Source organism: Labeo rohita, unplaced genomic scaffold, assembly GCF_022985175.1.
Source record: "Labeo rohita strain BAU-BD-2019 unplaced genomic scaffold, IGBB_LRoh.1.0 scaffold_85, whole genome shotgun sequence".
Taxonomy (NCBI): Eukaryota; Metazoa; Chordata; class Actinopteri; order Cypriniformes; family Cyprinidae; genus Labeo; species Labeo rohita.
The window spans coordinates 614304-632958 of NW_026129799.1; the positions used below are offsets into that span (position 1 = coordinate 614304).

Consider the following 18655-nt stretch of genomic DNA (forward strand, 5'->3'; position numbering starts at 1 on the left):
ACAGCACAATGCCACAGATGCTGCAAATTTTGAGGGAGCGTGCAACTGGCATGCTGACTGCAGGAATGTCCACCAGAGCTGTTACCCGTCAACTGAATGTTCATTTCTCTACCTTAAGGCGTTTCAGAGAATTTGGCAGTACATCCAACCGGCCTCACAACCACAGACCACGTGTAAGCACACCAGCCCAGGACCCCCACATCCAGCATCTTCACCTCCAAGATCATCTGAGAGCCACCCGGACAGCTGCTGCAAAAATCGGTTTGCATAAGCAAAGAATTTCTGCACAAACTGTTAGAAACCGTCTCAGGAAGCTCATCTGCATGCTCGTCGTCCTCATCGGGGTCTCGACCTGACTGCAGTTCGTCGTCGTAACCGACTTGAGTGGGCAAGTGCTCACATTCGACTGCAAATGTTAAGATACGCTAACCAGCGGGGACTGCCACGCCCACAGACTCGGTTCTATTACCCAGGTAATTTGGATGAACGGGCGGCCAGTGCGCTTGCAGGACCTCTCTGTGGTATAAAATCTTCATAAATAAATAAAAAGGACTGAAAAAAGAAGCTACCACTGAGGCGTCCCGCATAGGAATGGAAAAGAAAACCGCTCGGTTTGAGGAGCAAACGCGGTCCGTAGTCCTTTTTGCTTTCCAAAAAGCGTGCGCTGGAAAGGTAACACTCGCCCCCAACTGCAGGTTTCCGTAGTGTAGCGGTTATCACGTTCGCCTTACACGCGAAAGGTCCCCAGTTCGAAACTGGGCGGAAACAAACGGTTCCCTTTTTTTCCACTCTGTCTGTGCCGGAATTGGTAAGCCGGTGGTCCACGCTGCAAAGGCCTCACTTTCGAGGTAGGTGAAGGCAAGTGTATTAAGGAACTCTGCGCAGACTGCCACAGCGAATGAGCTCTGTCCTGTGGTCGGTGGGATCCGTGTTGTCAATATGCTTGGATGGCAGATTAGGGTCCCATCTTTCTTTGAAAGAGCACGTGCTGCTGCTCCAGGGTTTCTGTAGTGTAGTGGTCATCACGTTCGCCTAACACGCGAAAGGTCCTCGGTTCGAAACCGAGCAGAAACAGCGTCTAGCTTTTGAGGGAAAACATAAACGGTTTGCGACGCCAGAGGGGATTTGCTTTTCCTTGGTTCGCTTTCCTGAAAGCGTGCACCAGGAGACTTCGGGCTGGGTCGTCGACACAGGTTTCCGTAGTGTAGTGGTTATCACGTTCGCCTCACACGCGAAAGGTCCCCAGTTCGAAACTGGGCGGAAACAACCAGTTGCGATTTTTCCTAAATTCCTTAAGCCGGGCTCTTTTGCCTTCTTACGCAACACAACAAAGGCCTCGCCGGCCAAGAGATGTTGGCAGCTTCAGTCTGAGTTTCTGTAGTGTAGTGGCCATCACGTTCGCCTAACACGCGAAAGGTCCTCGGTTCGAAACCGAGCAGAAACATCTGCTCTCTGTTCTTTGAAAGAAAAAAGCATGAACTCTTTGCTACGTCAGTGGGATTTAGATCTCTTTACCTTTATACGCGTTTCACCAAGTGTGCACCTAAAGATTTCGTTCTCTCCGTGGCTGCAAAGTTTCCGTAGTGTAGTGGTTATCACGTTCGCCTCACACGCGAAAGGTCCCCAGTTCGAAACTGGGCGGGAACAGCCTGCCTCTTTTCCACAACTGTTTAACGAGGTTTCTGTTGCGGAGCATCTCAACACCAAAAAGGCCTTGCTGCCGAGAGGCGTGAAGACAATCACTAAAGGTGTAGTTGATGCAAAAGTCAAAGTGCTCTGTTTCGGTTCTCCGTTTCTACCATGGGATTGACATCCCGTGGTAACTAGGAATTCACAAGCTTCAGTCTGGATCCAGAACACTTAAGAAGAGATGATGTCAACCCCTCAGAGGACTTCAGATGATGCCAACCCTTAAACAACATACAGCCCTAGCAAATTTTGCTACTGATTTATAGTGTTCCTTGTCTGTTTGATTAGGTCATTAATTGAGGCCTTGAGACGAAGAACCATACAAGTCCATATTTTCACATTTTGAGTAATAAGATTTTTTTCATTTGGATTGTGAACATTATATTATATATTTTTATTTTACTTGAAAATAGACAACAAAAGCTTCTCAATTCTAAGGAGATAACATTTTTCAGTGTCAGTATTAAAAATCAAAAGTTATTGTGATTTATATTTCTGAAATGTGGAAGAACGGTATATGTCCAGTTAGTGTGGAATAACAGTATAACTCCAGTTCATCATATATCACTTTAAACCACTAAAGATCTGATTCCTTTATCTTAGTTTTAATACAGTAACAGAAACTTCAGGTTAATATTAAGCATTTCTTTCTAGTTTATTATTATTATTATTATTATTATTATTATTATTTAAAAAAAAAAAAAAACAGTATGAACAAAGTATAATACATAGACATTCTTACAGTACAGGCAATAACAATGAATTATTAACAAAAAACAATAAATAAATAAATAAAAACAATAAATACAATGCAGACATACATCATAGCTAAATATTATTCAACATATCATAAGGTATACAAGATATATCATAATTTTCTCAACTTTCATTTCGACCTATTCATGACTGATCTATAGTAGACGCCCAGTAGGCTAGGCTACACGCAAATATAACTGTAACAAGTTAGTCAGATAGGATATCTTTGATCACTTCTTGTATGTTTAGATAGCTCCAATAGTGCACCTTGTCGTTTATTTAGAAAAGCTGGCGCAGCGCACCTGTGTATATACTACTTCAAACTGTTCTCGCGCTCTGCCATCTCACGATATAAATAAATAAATAAACAAATAAACTCTGCTTGCCATACTTTACACAGGACTGGCGGGAAATATGAAAGAATACAGCTTTATTATATATGGTATGTGGTTTTTTTTTGATAGGTTAACTGTTTATGCGGTGTTTAGCGCGTTCAGAGAGAGAGAGAGAGAGAGAGAGATCACATCACATATACGGTTCTTCCACTCAGCAGTTTGGGTGGATTTTTCCCTGGTTTTTGTTCTCCTCTTCGAGTCAAATATGGTTTTCCAGCATCCCTCAAAGCCTTCCTTACTCTGTCCTTCCATTTGGTCATGTCGGCTCCCTTTTTTTTTTTTTTTGCGAGGTTTTGCCTTTTAATGTCCGAAGCGGACATGACAGCAAGCGGCATCTCCATTCTTCTTTGTGGACATAAACGGTTTTTCCGCGTGACGCTATTTTAACGTTTAAAATGCAGACTCTTGGTCGCGCGAAAATATCCCCAAACTGTTTCTGTATACAAAGTTCACACATACAATTAATGTCACATGGTTATCTCATTTTTTGTTTTTTTGGACTTATACGGTTGTTCGTGGCACACACTCAATTGATCTTTACCACACATCTCTGCCATACGTACATCAACTTGACATAGTCACCACTAGTAAGCTACTACTAAATACGCTGACCAAACTGATAAACGCAACACTTTTGTTTTTGCCCCCATTTTTCATGAGCTGAACTCAAAGATCTAAGACTTTTCTATGTACACAACAGGCCTATTTCTTTCAAATATTGTTCACAAATCTGTCTAAATCTGTGTAAGTGAGCACCACTTCTTTGCAGAGATAATCCATCCGCCTCACAGGTGTGGCATATCAAGATGCTGATTAGACAGCATGATTATTGCACAGGTGTGCCTTAGGCTGGCCACAATGAAAGGCCACTCTAAAATGTGCCGTTTTAGCACACAGCACAATGCCACAGATGCTGCAAATTTTGAGGGAGCGTGCAACTGGCATGCTGACTGCAGGAATGTCCACCAGAGCTGTTACCCGTCAACTGAATGTTCATTTCTCTACCTTAAGGCGTTTCAGAGAATTTGGCAGTACATCCAACCGGCCTCACAACCACAGACCACGTGTAAGCACACCAGCCCAGGACCCCCACATCCAGCATCTTCACCTCCAAGATCATCTGAGACCAGCCACCCGGACAGCTGCTGCAAAAATCGGTTTGCATAAGCAAAGAATTTCTGCACAAACTGTTAGAAACCGTCTCAGGAAGCTCATCTGCATGCTCGTCGTCCTCATCGGGGTCTCGACCTGACTGCAGTTCGTCGTCGTAACCGACTTGAGTGGGCAAGTGCTCACATTCGACTGCAAATGTTAAGATACGCTAACCAGCGGGGACTGCCACGCCCACAGACTCGGTTCTATTACCCAGGTAATTTGGATGAACGGGCGGCCAGTGCGCTTGCAGGACCTCTCTGTGTATAAAATCTTCATAAATAAATAAAAAGGACTGAAAAAAAGAAGCTACCACTGAGGCGTCCCGCATAGGAATGGAAAAGAAAACCGCTCGGTTTGAGGAGCAAACGCGGTCCGTAGTCCTTTTTGCTTTCCAAAAAGCGTGCGCTGGAAAGGTAACACTCGCCCCCAACTGCAGGTTTCCGTAGTGTAGCGGTTATCACGTTCGCCTTACACGCGAAGGGTCCCCATTTCGAAGCTGGGCGGAAACAAACGGTTCCTTTTTTTTCCACTCTCTCTGTGCCGGAATTGGTAAGCCGGTGGTCCACGCTGCAAAGGCCTCACTTTCGAGGTAGGTGAAGGCAAGTGTATTAAGGAACTCTGCGACTGCTGCCACAGCGAATGAGCTCTGTCCTGTGGTCGGTGGGATCCGTGCGGATTGTCAATATGCTTGGATGGCAGATTAGGGTCCCATCTTTCTTTGAAAGAGCACGTGCTGCTGCTCCAGGGTTTCTGTAGTGTAGTGGTCATCACGTTCGCCTAACACGCGAAAGGTCCTCGGTCCTCGGTTCGAAACCGAGCAGAAACAGCGTCTAGCTTTTGAGGGAAAACATAAACGGTTTGCGACGCCAGAGGGGATTTGCTTTTCCTTGGTTCGCTTTCCTGAAAGCGTGCACCAGGAGACTTCGGGCTGGGTCGCCGACACAGGTTTCCGTAGTGTAGTGGTTATCACGTTCGCCTCACACGCGAAAGGTCCCCAGTTCGAAACTGGGCGGAAACAACCAGTTGCGATTTTTCCTAAATTCCTTAAGCCGGGCTCTTTTGCCTTCTTACGCAACACAACAAAGGCCTCGCCGGCCAAGAGATGTTGGCAGCTTCAGTCTGAGTTTCTGTAGTGTAGTGGCCATCACGTTCGCCTAACACGCGAAAGGTCCTCGGTTCGAAACCGAGCAGAAACATCTGCTCTCTGTTCTTTGAAAGAAAAAAGCATGAACTCTTTGCTACGTCAGTGGGATTTAGATCTCTTTACCTTTATACGCGTTTCACCAAGTGTGCACCAAAGCACCTAAAGATTCGTTCTCTCCGTGCAAAGTTTCCATAGTGTAGTGGTTATCACGTTCGCCTCACACGCGAAAGGTCTCTCCGTGGCTGCAAAGTTTCCGTAGTGTAGTGGTTATCACGTTTGCCTCACACGCGAAAGGTCCCCAGTTCGAAACTGGGCGGGAACAGCCTGCCTCTTTTCCACAACTGTTTAACGAGGTTTCTGTTGCGGAGCATCTCAACACCAAAAAGGCCTTGCTGCCGAGAGGCGTGAAGACAATCACTAAAGGTGTAGTTGATGCAAAAGTCAAAGTGCTCTGTTTCGGTTCTCCGTTTCTACCATGGGATTGACATCCCGTGGTAACTAGGAATTCACAAGCTTCAGTCTGGATCCAGAACACTTAAGAAGAGATGATGTCAACCCCTCAGAGGACTTCAGATGATGCCAACCCTTAAACAACATACAGCCCTAGCAAATTTTGCTACTGATTTATAGTGTTCCTTGTCTGTTTGATTAGGTCATTAATTGAGGCCTTGAGACGAAGAACCATACAAGTCCATATTTTCACATTTTGAGTAATAAGATTTTTTTCATTTGGATTGTGAACATTATATTATATATTTTTATTTTACTTGAAAATAGACAACAAAAGCTTCTCAATTCTAAGGAGATAACATTTTTCAGTGTCAGTATTAAAAATCAAAAGTTATTGTGATTTATATTTCTGAAATGTGGAAGAACGGTATATGTCCAGTTAGTGTGGAATAACAGTATAACTCCAGTTCATCATATCACTTTAAACCACTAAAGATCTGATTCCTTTATCTTAGTTTTAATACAGTAACAGAAACTTCAGGTTAATATTAAGCATTTCTTTCTAGTTTATTATTATTATTATTATTATTATTATTATTTAAAAACAAAATACAGTATGAACAAAGTATAATACATAGACATTCTTACAGTACAGGCAATAACAATGAATTATTAACAAAAAACAATAAATAAATAAATAAAAACAATAAATACAATGCAGACATACATCATAGCTAAATATTATTCAACATATCATAAGGTATACAAGATATATCATAATTTTCTCAACTTTCATTTCGACCTATTCATGACTGATCTATAGTAGACGCCCAGTAGGCTAGGCTACACGCAAATATAACTGTAACAAGTCAGTCAGATAGGATATCTTTGATCACTTCTTGTATGTTTAGATAGCTCCAATAGTGCACCTTGTCGTTTATTTAGAAAAGCTGGCGCAGCGCACCTGTGTATATACTACTTCAAACTGTTCTCGCGCTCTGCCATCTCACGATATAAATAAATAAATAAACAAATAAACTCTGCTTGCCATACTTTACACAGGACTGGCGGGAAATATGAAAGAATACAGCTTTATTATATATGGTATGTGGTTTATTTTGATAGGTTAACTGTTTATGCGGTGTTTAGCGCGTTCAGAGAGAGAGAGAGAGAGAGAGATCACATCACATATACGGTTCTTCCACTCAGCAGTTTGGGTGGATTTTTCCCTGGTTTTTGTTCTCCTCTTCGAGTCAAATATGGTTTTCCAGCAGCATCCCTCAAAGCCTTCCTTACTCTGTCCTTCCATTTGGTCATGTCGGCTCCCTTTTTTTTTTTTTTGAGGTTTTGCCTTTTAATGTCCGAAGCGGACATGACAGCAAGCGGCATCTCCATTCTTCTTTGTGGACATAAACGGTTTTTCCGCGTGACGCTATTTTAACGTTTAAAATGCAGACTCTTGGTCGCGCGAAAATATCCCCAAACTGTTTCTGTATACAAAGTTCACACATACAATTAATGTCACATGGTTATCTCATTTTTTGTTTTTTTGGACTTATACGGTTGTTCGTGGCACACACTCAATTGATCTTTACCACACATCTCTGCCATACGTACATCAACTTGACATAGTCACCACTAGTAAGCTACTACTAAATACGCTGACCAAACTGATAAACGCAACACTTTTGTTTTTGCCCCCATTTTTCATGAGCTGAACTCAAAGATCTAAGACTTTTCTATGTACACAACAGGCCTATTTCTTTCAAATATTGTTCACAAATCTGTCTAAATCTGTGTAAGTGAGCACCACTTCTTTGCAGAGATAATCCATCCGCCTCACAGGTGTGGCATATCAAGATGCTGATTAGACAGCATGATTATTGCACAGGTGTGCCTTAGGCTGGCCACAATGAAAGGCCACTCTAAAATGTGCCGTTTTAGCACACAGCACAATGCCACAGATGCTGCAAATTTTGAGGGAGCGTGCAACTGGCATGCTGACTGCAGGAATGTCCACCAGAGCTGTTACCCGTCAACTGAATGTTCATTTCTCTACCTTAAGGCGTTTCAGAGAATTTGGCAGTACATCCAACCGGCCTCACAACCACAGACCACGTGTAAGCACACCAGCCCAGGACCCCCACATCCAGCATCTTCACCTCCAAGATCATCTGAGACCAGCCACCCGGACAGCTGCTGCAAAAATCGGTTTGCATAAGCAAAGAATTTCTGCACAAACTGTTAGAAACCGTCTCAGGAAGCTCATCTGCATGCTCGTCGTCCTCATCGGGGTCTCGACCTGACTGCAGTTCGTCGTCGTAACCGACTTGAGTGGGCAAGTGCTCACATTCGACTGCAAATGTTAAGATACGCTAACCAGCGGGGACTGCCACGCCCACAGACTCGGTTCTATTACCCAGGTAATTTGGATGAACGGGCGGCCAGTGCGCTTGCAGGACCTCTCTGTGGTATAAAATCTTCATAAATAAATAAAAAGGACTGAAAAAAAGAAGCTACCACTGAGGCGTCCCGCATAGGAATGGAAAAGAAAACCGCTCGGTTTGAGGAGCAAACGCGGTCCGTAGTCCTTTTTGCTTTCCAAAAAGCGTGCGCTGGAAAGGTAACACTCGCCCCCAACTGCAGGTTTCCGTAGTGTAGCGGTTATCACGTTCGCCTTACACGCGAAGGGTCCCCAGTTCGAAACTGGGCGGAAACAAACGGTTCCCTTTTTTCCACTCTGTCTGTGCCGGAATTGGTAAGCCGGTGGTCCACGCTGCAAAGGCCTCACTTTCGAGGTAGGTGAAGGCAAGTGTATTAAGGAACTCTGCGCAGACTGCCACAGCGAATGAGCTCTGTCCTGTGGTCGGTGGGATCCGTCATTAATATGCTTGGATGGCAGATTAGGGTCCCATCTTTCTTTGAAAGAGCACGTGCTGCTGCTCCAGGGTTTCTGTAGTGTAGTGGTCATCACGTTCGCCTAACACGCGAAAGGTCCTCGGTTCGAAACCGAGCAGAAACAGCGTCTAGCTTTTGAGGGAAAACATAAACGGTTTGCGACGCCAGAGGGGATTTGCTTTTCCTTGGTTCGCTTTCCTGAAAGCGTGCACCAGGAGACTTCGGGCTGGGTCGTCGACACAGGTTTCCGTAGTGTAGTGGTTATCACGTTCGCCTCACACGCGAAAGGTCCCCAGTTCGAAACTGGGCGGAAACAACCAGTTGCGATTTTTCCTAAATTCCTTAAGCCGGGCTCTTTTGCCTTCTTACGCAACACAACAAAGGCCTCGCCGGCCAAGAGATGTTGGCAGCTTCAGTCTGAGTTTCTGTAGTGTAGTGGCCATCACGTTCGCCTAACACGCGAAAGGTCCTCGGTTCGAAACCGAGCAGAAACATCTGCTCTCTGTTCTTTGAAAGAAAAAAGCATGAACTCTTTGCTACGTCAGTGGGATTTAGATCTCTTTACCTTTATACGCGTTTCACCAAGTGTGCACCTAAAGATTTCGTTCTCTCCGTGGCTGCAAAGTTTCCGTAGTGTAGTGGTTATCACGTTCGCCTCACACGCGAAAGGTCCCCAGTTCGAAACTGGGCGGGAACAGCCTGCCTCTTTTCCACAACTGTTTAACGAGGTTTCTGTTGCGGAGCATCTCAACACCAAAAAGGCCTTGCTGCCGAGAGGCGTGAAGACAATCACTAAAGGTGTAGTTGATGCAAAAGTCAAAGTGCTCTGTTTCGGTTCTCCGTTTCTACCATGGGATTGACATCCCGTGGTAACTAGGAATTCACAAGCTTCAGTCTGGATCCAGAACACTTAAGAAGAGATGATGTCAACCCCTCAGAGGACTTCAGATGATGCCAACCCTTAAACAACATACAGCCCTAGCAAATTTTGCTACTGATTTATAGTGTTCCTTGTCTGTTTGATTAGGTCATTAATTGAGGCCTTGAGACGAAGAACCATACAAGTCCATATTTTCACATTTTGAGTAATAAGATTTTTTTCATTTGGATTGTGAACATTATATTATATATTTTTATTTTACTTGAAAATAGACAACAAAAGCTTCTCAATTCTAAGGAGATAACATTTTTCAGTGTCAGTATTAAAAATCAAAAGTTATTGTGATTTATATTTCTGAAATGTGGAAGAACGGTATATGTCCAGTTAGTGTGGAATAACAGTATAACTCCAGTTCATCATATCACTTTAAACCACTAAAGATCTGATTCCTTTATCTTAGTTTTAATACAGTAACAGAAACTTCAGGTTAATATTAAGCATTTCTTTCTAGTTTATTATTATTATTATTATTATTATTATTATTATTATTAATTATTATTAAAAAAACAAAATACAGTATGAACAAAGTATAATACATAGACATTCTTACAGTACAGGCAATAACAATGAATTATTAACAAAAAACAATAAATAAATAAATAAAAACAATAAATACAATGCAGACATACATCATAGCTAAATATTATTCAACATATCATAAGGTATACAAGATATATCATAATTTTCTCAACTTTCATTTCGACCTATTCATGACTGATCTATAGTAGACGCCCAGTAGGCTAGGCTACACGCAAATATAACTGTAACAAGTTAGTCAGATAGGATATCTTTGATCACTTCTTGTATGTTTAGATAGCTCCAATAGTGCACCTTGTCGTTTATTTAGAAAAGCTGGCGCAGCGCACCTGTGTATATACTACTTCAAACTGTTCTCGCGCTCTGCCATCTCACGATATAAATAAATAAATAAACAAATAAACTCTGCTTGCATACTTTACACAGGACTGGCGGGAAATATGAAAGAATACAGCTTTATTATATATGGTATGTGGTTTATTTTGATAGGTTAACTGTTTATGCGGTGTTTAGCGCGTTCAGAGAGAGAGAGAGAGAGAGAGAGACATCATCACATACGGTTCTTCCACTCAGCAGTTTGGGTGGATTTTTCCCTGGTTTTTGTTCTCCTCTTCGAGTCAAATATGGTTTTCCAGCATCCCTCAAAGCCTTCCTTACTCTGTCCTTCCATTTGGTCATGTCGGCTCCCTTTTTTTTTTTTTTGCCGAGGTTTTGCCTTTTAATGTCCGAAGCGGACATGACAGCAAGCGGCATCTCCATTCTTCTTTGTGGACATAAACGGTTTTTCCGCGTGACGCTATTTTAACGTTTAAAATGCAGACTCTTGGTCGCGCGAAAATATCCCCAAACTGTTTCTGTATACAAAGTTCACACATACAATTAATGTCACATGGTTATCTCATTTTTTGTTTTTTTGGACTTATACGGTTGTTCGTGGCACACACTCAATTGATCTTTACCACACATCTCTGCCATACGTACATCAACTTGACATAGTCACCACTAGTAAGCTACTACTAAATACGCTGACCAAACTGATAAACGCAACACTTTTGTTTTTGCCCCCATTTTTCATGAGCTGAACTCAAAGATCTAAGACTTTTCTATGTACACAACAGGCCTATTTCTTTCAAATATTGTTCACAAATCTGTCTAAATCTGTGTAAGTGAGCACCACTTCTTTGCAGAGATAATCCATCCGCCTCACAGGTGTGGCATATCAAGATGCTGATTAGACAGCATGATTATTGCACAGGTGTGCCTTAGGCTGGCCACAATGAAAGGCCACTCTAAAATGTGCCGTTTTAGCACACAGCACAATGCCACAGATGCTGCAAATTTTGAGGGAGCGTGCAACTGGCATGCTGACTGCAGGAATGTCCACCAGAGCTGTTACCCGTCAACTGAATGTTCATTTCTCTACCTTAAGGCGTTTCAGAGAATTTGGCAGTACATCCAACCGGCCTCACAACCACAGACCACGTGTAAGCACACCAGCCCAGGACCCCCACATCCAGCATCTTCACCTCCAAGATCATCTGAGACCAGCCACCCGGACAGCTGCTGCAAAAATCGGTTTGCATAAGCAAAGAATTTCTGCACAAACTGTTAGAAACCGTCTCAGGAAGCTCATCTGCATGCTCGTCGTCCTCATCGGGGTCTCGACCTGACTGCAGTTCGTCGTCGTAACCGACTTGAGTGGGCAAGTGCTCACATTCGACTGCAAATGTTAAGATACGCTAACCAGCGGGGACTGCCACGCCCACAGACTCGGTTCTATTACCCAGGTAATTTGGATGAACGGGCGGCCAGTGCGCTTGCAGGACCTCTCTGTGGTATAAAATCTTCATAAATAAATAAAAAGGACTGAAAAAAAGAAGCAAAACCGCTCGGTTTGAGGAGCAAACGCGGTCCGTAGTCCTTTTTGCTTTCCAAAAGCGTGCGCTGGAAAGGTAACACTCGCCCCCAACTGCAGGTTTCCGTATTCAGGTTAATATTAAGCATTTCTTTCTAGTTTATTATTATTATTATTATTATTATTATTTAAAAACAAAATACAGTATGAACAAAGTATAATACATAGACATTCTTACAGTAGTGGCAATAACAATGAATTATTAACAAAAAACAATAAATAAATAAATAAAAACAATAAATACAATGCAGACATACATCCGGTGCTAAATATTATTCAACATATCATAAGGTATACAAGATATATCATAATTTTCTCAACTTTCATTTCGACCTATTCATGACTGATCTATAGTAGACGCCCAGTAGGCTAGGCTACACGCAAATATAACTGTAACAAGTTAGTCAGATAGGATATCTTTGATCACTTCTTGTATGTTTAGATAGCTCCAATAGTGCACCTTGTCGTTTATTTAGAAAGCTGGCGCAGCGCACCTGTGTATATACTACTTCAAACTGTTCTCGCGCTCTGCCATCTCACGATATAAATAAATAAATAAACAAATAATACTCTGCTTGCCATACTTTACACAGGACTGGCGGGAAATATGAAAGAATACAGCTTTATTATATAAAACTATGTGGTTTAAGGTTCCGTGTTTATGCGGCAAAACTTCTCCGTAAAGAGGAGAGTCACATCACCAAATGGAAGGACAGAGTAAGGAAGATTTTGAAACAATCTTCGAGTCAAATTTGACTCCAGCATCCCTCAAAAACCTTACTCTGTCCTTCATCCACCCAAACTGCTGAGTGGAAGAACCGTATATGTGATGTGATCTCTCTCTCTCTCATCTCTGAACGCGCTAAACACCGCTAAACAGTTAACCTATCAAAATAAACCACATACCATATATAATAAAGCTGTATTCTTTCATATTTCCCGCCAGTCCTGTGTAAAGTATGGCAAGCAGAGTTTATTTGTTTATTTATTTATTTATATCGTGAGATGGCAGAGCGCGAGAACAGTTTGAAGTAGTATATACACAGGTGCGCTGCGCCAGCTTTTCTAAATAAACGACAAGGTGCACTATTGGAGCTATCTAAACATACAAGAAAGTGATCAAAGATATCCTATCTGACTAACTTGTTACAGTTATATTTGCGTGTAGCCTAGCCTACTGGGCGTCTACTATAGATCAGTCATGAATAGGTCGAAATGAAAGTTGAGAAAATTATGATATATCTTGTATACCTTATGATATGTTGAATAATATTTAGCTATGATGTATGTCTGCATTGTATTTATTGTTTTTATTTATTTATTTATTGTTTTTTGTTAATAATTCATTGTTATTGCCTGTACTGTAAGAATGTCTATGTATTATACTTTGTTCATACTGTATTTTGTTTTTAAATAATAATAATAATAATAATAATAATAATAATAATAATAGAAAAGAAATGCTTAATATTAACCTGAAGTTTCTGTTACTGTATTAAAACTAAGATAAAGGAATCAGATCTTTAGTGGTTTAAAGTGATATGATGAACTGGAGTTATACTGTTATTCCACACTAACTGGACATATACCGTTCTTCCACATTTCAGAAATATAAATCACAATAACTTTTGATTTTTAATACTGACACTGAAAAATGTTATCTCCTTAGAATTGAGAAGCTTTTGTTGTCTATTTTCAAGTAAAATAAAAATATATAATATAATGTTCACAATCCAAATGAAAAAAATCTTATTACTCAAAATGTGAAAATATGGACTTGTATGGTTCTTCGTCTCAAGGCCTCAATTAATGACCTAATCAAACAGACAAGGAACACTATAAATCAGTAGCAAAATTTGCTAGGGCTGTATGTTGTTTAAGGGTTGGCATCATCTGAAGTCCTCTGAGGGGTTGACATCATCTCTTCTTAAGTGTTCTGGATCCAGACTGAAGCTTGTGAATTCCTAGTTACCACGGGATGTCAATCCCATGGTAGAAACGGAGAACCGAAACAGAGCACTTTGACTTTTGCATCAACTACACCTTTAGTGATTGTCTTCACGCCTCTCGGCAGCAAGGCCTTTTTGGTGTTGAGATGCTCCGCAACAGAAACCTCTTAAACAGTTGTGGAAAAGAGGCAGGCTGTTCCCGCCCAGTTTCGAACTGGGGACCTTTCGCGTGTGAGGCGAACGTGATAACACTACACTACACTACGAAACTTTGCAGCCACGGAGAGAACGAAATCTTTAGGTGCACACTTGGTGAAACGCGTATAAAGGTAAAGAGATCTAAATCCCACTGACGTAGCAAAGAGTTCATGCTTTTTCTTTCAAAGAACAGAGAGCAGATGTTTCTGCTCGGTTTCGAACCGAGGACCTTTCGCGTGTTAGGCGAACGTGATGGCCACTACACTACAGAAACTCAGACTGAAGCTGCCAACATCTCTTGGCCGGCGAGGCCTTTGTTGTGTTGCGTAAGAAGGCAAAAGAGCCCGGCTTAAGGAATTTAGGAAAAATCGCAACTGGTTGTTTCCGCCCAGTTTCGAACTGGGGACCTTTCGCGTGTGAGGCGAACGTGATAACCACTACACTACGGAAACCTGTGTCGACGACCCAGCCCGAAGTCTCCTGGTGCACGCTTTCAGGAAAGCGAACCAAGGAAAAGCAAATCCCCTGGCGTCGCAAACCGTTTATGTTTTCCCTCAAAAGCTAGACGCTGTTTCTGCTCGGTTTCGAACCGAGGACCTTTCGCGTGTTAGGCGAACGTGATGACCACTACACTACAGAAACCCTGGAGCAGCAGCACGTGCTCTTTCAAAGAAAGATGGGACCCTAATCTGCCATCCAAGCATATTGACAATCCGCACGGATCCCACCGACCACAGGACAGAGCTCATTCGCTGTGGCAGTCTGCGCAGAGTTCCTTAATACACTTGCCTTCACCTACCTCGAAAGTGAGGCCTTTGCAGCGTGGACCACCGGCTTACCAATTCCGGCACAGACAGAGTGGAAAAAAAAAGGAACCGTTTGTTTCCGCCCCGCCCAGTTTCGAACTGGGGACCCTTCGCGTGTAAGGCGAACGTGATAACCGCTACACTACGGAAACCTGCAGTTGGGGGCGAGTGTTACCTTTCAGCGCACGCTTTTTTGGAAAGCAAAAGGACTACGGACCGCGTTTGCTCCTCAAACCGAGCGGTTTTCTTTTCCATTCCTATGCCGCCTTTTGCAGTCGAATGTGAGCACTTGCCCACTCAAGTCGGTTACGACGACGAACTGCAGTCAGGTCGAGACCCCGATGAGGACGACGAGCATGCAGATGAGCTTCCTGAGACGGTTTCTAACAGTTTGTGCAGAAATTCTTTGCTTATGCAAACCGATTTTTGCAGCAGCTGTCCGGGTGGCTGGTCTCAGATGATCTTGGAGGTGAAGATGCTGGATGTGGGGGTCCTGGGCTGGTGTGCTTACACGTGGTCTGTGGTTGTGAGGCCGGTTGGATGTACTGCCAAATTCTCTGAAACGCCTTAAGGTAGAGAAATGAACATTCAGTTGACGGGTAACAGCTCTGGTGGACATTCCTGCAGTCAGCATGCCAGTTGCACGCTCCCTCAAAATTTGCAGCATCTGTGGCATTGTGCTGTGTGCTAAAACGGCACATTTTAGAGTGGCCTTTCATTGTGGCCAGCCTAAGGCACACCTGTGCAATAATCATGCTGTCTAATCAGCATCTTGATATGCCACACCTGTGAGGCGGATGGATTATCTCTGCAAAGAAGTGGTGCTCACTTACACAGATTTAGACAGATTTGTGAACAATATTTGAAAGAAATAGGCCTGTTGTGTACATAGAAAAGTCTTAGATCTTTGAGTTCAGCTCATGAAAAATGGGGGCAAAAACAAAAGTGTTGCGTTTATCAGTTTGGTCAGCGTATTTAGTAGTAGCTTACTAGTGGTGACTATGTCAAGTTGATGTACGTATGGCAGAGATGTGTGGTAAAGATCAATTGAGTGTGTGCCACGAACAACCGTATAAGTCCAAAAAAACAAAAAATGAGATAACCATGTGACATTAATTGTATGTGTGAACTTTGTATACAGAAACAGTTTGGGGATATTTTCGCGCGACCAAGAGTCTGCATTTTAAACGTTAAAATAGCGTCACGCGGAAAAACCGTTTATGTCCACAAAGAAGAATGGAGATGCCGCTTGCTGTCATGTCCGCTTCGGACATTAAAAGGCAAAACCTCGGCAAAAAAAAGGGAGCCGACATGACCAAATGGAAGGACAGAGTAAGGAAGGCTTTGAGGGATGCTGGAAAACCATATTTGACTCGAAGAGGAGAACAAAAACCAGGGAAAAATCCACCCAAACTGCTGAGTGGAAGAACCGTATATGTGATGTGATCTCTCTCTCTCTCTCTCTCTCTCTCTCTGAACGCGCTAAACACCGCATAAACAGTTAACCTATCAAAATAAACCACATACCATATATAATAAAGCTGTATTCTTTCATATTTCCCGCCAGTCCTGTGTAAAGTATGGCAAGCAGAGTTTATTTGTTTATTTATTTATTTATATCGTGAGATGGCAGAGCGCGAGAACAGTTTGAAGTAGTATATACACAGGTGCGCTGCGCCAGCTTTTCTAAATAAACGACAAGGTGCACTATTGGAGCTATCTAAACATACAAGAAGTGATCAAAGATATCCTATCTGACTAACTTGTTACAGTTATATTTGCGTGTAGCCTAGCCTACTGGGCGTCTACTATAGATCAGTCATGAATAGGTCGAAATGAAAGTTGAGAAAATTATGATATATCTTGTATACCTTATGATATGTTGAATAATATTTAGCTATGATGTATGTCTGCATTGTATTTATTGTTTTTATTTATTTATTTATTGTTTTTTGTTAATAATTCATTGTTATTGCCTGTACTGTAAGAATGTCTATGTATTATACTTTGTTCATACTGTATTTTGTTTTTTTGTTTTTAAATAATAATAATAATAATAATAATAATAATAATAATAATAATAATAATAGAAAGAAATGCTTAATATTAACCTGAAGTTTCTGTTACTGTATTAAAAAAGATAAGATAAAGGAATCAGATCTTTAGTGGTTTAAAGTGATATGATGAACTGGAGTTATACTGTTATTCCACACTAACTGGACATATACCGTTCTTCCACATTTCAGAAATATAAATCACAATAACTTTTGATTTTTAATACTGACACTGAAAAATGTTATCTCCTTAGAATTGAGAAGCTTTTGTTGTCTATTTTCAAGTAAAATAAAAATATATAATATAATGTTCACAATCCAAATGAAAAAAAAAAATCTTATTACTCAAAATGTGAAAATATGGACTTGTATGGTTCTTCGTCTCAAGGCCTCAATTAATGACCTAATCAAACAGACAAGGAACACTATAAATCAGTAGCAAAATTTGCTAGGGCTGTATGTTGTTTAAGGGTTGGCATCATCTGAAGTCCTCTGAGGGGTTGACATCATCTCTTCTTAAGTGTTCTGGATCCAGACTGAAGCTTGTGAATTCCTAGTTACCACGGGATGTCAATCCCATGGTAGAAACGGAGAACCGAAACAGAGCACTTTGACTTTTGCATCAACTACACCTTTAGTGATTGTCTTCACGCCTCTCGGCAGCAAGGCCTTTTTGGTGTTGAGATGCTCCGCAACAGAAACCTCGTTAAACAGTTGTGGAAAAGAGGCAGGCTGTTCCCGCCCAGTTTCGAACTGGGGACCTTTCGCGTGTGAGGCGAACGTGATAACCACTACACTACGGAAACTTTGCAGCCACGGAGAGAACGAAATCTTTAGGTGCACACTTGGTGAAACGCGTATAAAGGTAAAGAGATCTAAATCCCACTGACGTAGCAAAGAGTTCATGCTTTTTTCTTTCAAAGAACAGAGAGCAGATGTTTCTGCTCGGTTTCGAACCGAGGACCTTTCGCGTGTTAGGCGAACGTGATGGCCACTACACTACAGAAACTCAGACTGAAGCTGCCAACATCTCTTGGCCGGCGAGGCCTTTGTTGTGTTGCGTAAGAAGGCAAAAGAGCCCGGCTTAAGGAATTTAGGAAAAATCGCAACTGGTTGTTTCCGCCCAGTTTCGAACTGGGGACCTTTCGCGTGTGAGGCGAACGTGATAACCACTACACTACGGAAACCTGTGTCGGCGACCCAGCCCGAAGTCTCCTGGTGCACGCTTTCAGGAAAGCGAACCAAGGAAAAGCAAATCCCCTCTGGCGTCGCAAACCGTTTATGTTTTCCCTCAAAAGCTAGACGCTGTTTCTGCTCGGTTTCGAACCGAGGACCTTTCGCGTGTTAGGCGAACGTGATGACCACTACACTACAGAAACCCTGGAGCAGCAGCACGTGCTCTTTCAAAGAAAGATGGGACCCTAATCTGCCATCCAAGCATATTGACAATCCGCACGGATCCCACCGACCACAGGACAGAGCTCATTCGCTGTGGCAGTCTGCGCAGAGTTCCTTAATACACTTGCCTTCACCTACCTCGAAAGTGAGGCCTTTGCAGCGTGGACCACCGGCTTACCAATTCCGGCACAGAGAGAGTGGAAAAAAAAGGAACCGTTTGTTTCCGCCCAGCTTCGAAATGGGGACCCTTCACGTGTAAGGCGAACGTGATAACCGCTACACTACGGAAACCTGCAGTTGGGGGCGAGTGTTACCTTTCCAGCGCACGCTTTTTGGAAAGCAAAAAGGACTACGGACCGCGTTTGCTCCTC

General features: G+C 42.4%; 23 non-coding genes across 23 annotated transcripts; 15 read left to right on the forward strand and 8 right to left on the reverse strand.

Moving 5' to 3' along the window:
* Positions 1-695: 695 nt before the first annotated feature.
* On the forward strand, positions 696-768 carry trnav-uac (transfer RNA valine (anticodon UAC)). Its single transcript has one exon. It is a non-coding gene; the product is annotated as a tRNA-Val (tRNA).
* Positions 769-1001: 233 nt separating this feature from the next.
* On the forward strand, positions 1002-1074 carry trnav-aac (transfer RNA valine (anticodon AAC)). Its single transcript has one exon. It is a non-coding gene; the product is annotated as a tRNA-Val (tRNA).
* A 119-nt stretch (positions 1075-1193) lies between these two features.
* On the forward strand, positions 1194-1266 carry trnav-cac (transfer RNA valine (anticodon CAC)). Its single transcript has one exon. It is a non-coding gene; the product is annotated as a tRNA-Val (tRNA).
* A 105-nt stretch (positions 1267-1371) lies between these two features.
* trnav-aac (transfer RNA valine (anticodon AAC)) lies at positions 1372-1444 on the forward strand. The gene has a single exon. It is a non-coding gene; the product is annotated as a tRNA-Val (tRNA).
* A 130-nt stretch (positions 1445-1574) lies between these two features.
* Positions 1575-1647, forward strand: trnav-cac (transfer RNA valine (anticodon CAC)). Its single transcript has one exon. It is a non-coding gene; the product is annotated as a tRNA-Val (tRNA).
* A 2784-nt stretch (positions 1648-4431) lies between these two features.
* Positions 4432-4504, forward strand: trnav-uac (transfer RNA valine (anticodon UAC)). The gene has a single exon. It is a non-coding gene; the product is annotated as a tRNA-Val (tRNA).
* Positions 4505-4741: 237 nt separating this feature from the next.
* Positions 4742-4821, forward strand: trnav-aac (transfer RNA valine (anticodon AAC)). Its single transcript has one exon. It is a non-coding gene; the product is annotated as a tRNA-Val (tRNA).
* Positions 4822-4940: 119 nt separating this feature from the next.
* On the forward strand, positions 4941-5013 carry trnav-cac (transfer RNA valine (anticodon CAC)). The gene has a single exon. It is a non-coding gene; the product is annotated as a tRNA-Val (tRNA).
* Positions 5014-5118: 105 nt separating this feature from the next.
* Positions 5119-5191, forward strand: trnav-aac (transfer RNA valine (anticodon AAC)). The gene has a single exon. It is a non-coding gene; the product is annotated as a tRNA-Val (tRNA).
* A 197-nt stretch (positions 5192-5388) lies between these two features.
* On the forward strand, positions 5389-5461 carry trnav-cac (transfer RNA valine (anticodon CAC)). The gene has a single exon. It is a non-coding gene; the product is annotated as a tRNA-Val (tRNA).
* Positions 5462-8235: 2774 nt separating this feature from the next.
* trnav-uac (transfer RNA valine (anticodon UAC)) lies at positions 8236-8308 on the forward strand. Its single transcript has one exon. It is a non-coding gene; the product is annotated as a tRNA-Val (tRNA).
* Positions 8309-8538: 230 nt separating this feature from the next.
* On the forward strand, positions 8539-8611 carry trnav-aac (transfer RNA valine (anticodon AAC)). Its single transcript has one exon. It is a non-coding gene; the product is annotated as a tRNA-Val (tRNA).
* A 119-nt stretch (positions 8612-8730) lies between these two features.
* On the forward strand, positions 8731-8803 carry trnav-cac (transfer RNA valine (anticodon CAC)). Its single transcript has one exon. It is a non-coding gene; the product is annotated as a tRNA-Val (tRNA).
* A 105-nt stretch (positions 8804-8908) lies between these two features.
* trnav-aac (transfer RNA valine (anticodon AAC)) lies at positions 8909-8981 on the forward strand. Its single transcript has one exon. It is a non-coding gene; the product is annotated as a tRNA-Val (tRNA).
* Positions 8982-9111: 130 nt separating this feature from the next.
* Positions 9112-9184, forward strand: trnav-cac (transfer RNA valine (anticodon CAC)). Its single transcript has one exon. It is a non-coding gene; the product is annotated as a tRNA-Val (tRNA).
* A 5043-nt stretch (positions 9185-14227) lies between these two features.
* Positions 14228-14300, reverse strand: trnav-aac (transfer RNA valine (anticodon AAC)). Its single transcript has one exon. It is a non-coding gene; the product is annotated as a tRNA-Val (tRNA).
* Positions 14301-14405: 105 nt separating this feature from the next.
* Positions 14406-14478, reverse strand: trnav-cac (transfer RNA valine (anticodon CAC)). Its single transcript has one exon. It is a non-coding gene; the product is annotated as a tRNA-Val (tRNA).
* A 117-nt stretch (positions 14479-14595) lies between these two features.
* trnav-aac (transfer RNA valine (anticodon AAC)) lies at positions 14596-14668 on the reverse strand. Its single transcript has one exon. It is a non-coding gene; the product is annotated as a tRNA-Val (tRNA).
* A 238-nt stretch (positions 14669-14906) lies between these two features.
* trnav-uac (transfer RNA valine (anticodon UAC)) lies at positions 14907-14984 on the reverse strand. The gene has a single exon. It is a non-coding gene; the product is annotated as a tRNA-Val (tRNA).
* A 2635-nt stretch (positions 14985-17619) lies between these two features.
* Positions 17620-17692, reverse strand: trnav-cac (transfer RNA valine (anticodon CAC)). Its single transcript has one exon. It is a non-coding gene; the product is annotated as a tRNA-Val (tRNA).
* Positions 17693-17822: 130 nt separating this feature from the next.
* trnav-aac (transfer RNA valine (anticodon AAC)) lies at positions 17823-17895 on the reverse strand. The gene has a single exon. It is a non-coding gene; the product is annotated as a tRNA-Val (tRNA).
* Positions 17896-18000: 105 nt separating this feature from the next.
* On the reverse strand, positions 18001-18073 carry trnav-cac (transfer RNA valine (anticodon CAC)). Its single transcript has one exon. It is a non-coding gene; the product is annotated as a tRNA-Val (tRNA).
* Positions 18074-18192: 119 nt separating this feature from the next.
* trnav-aac (transfer RNA valine (anticodon AAC)) lies at positions 18193-18265 on the reverse strand. Its single transcript has one exon. It is a non-coding gene; the product is annotated as a tRNA-Val (tRNA).
* Between the last annotated feature and the right edge of the window lie 390 nt (positions 18266-18655).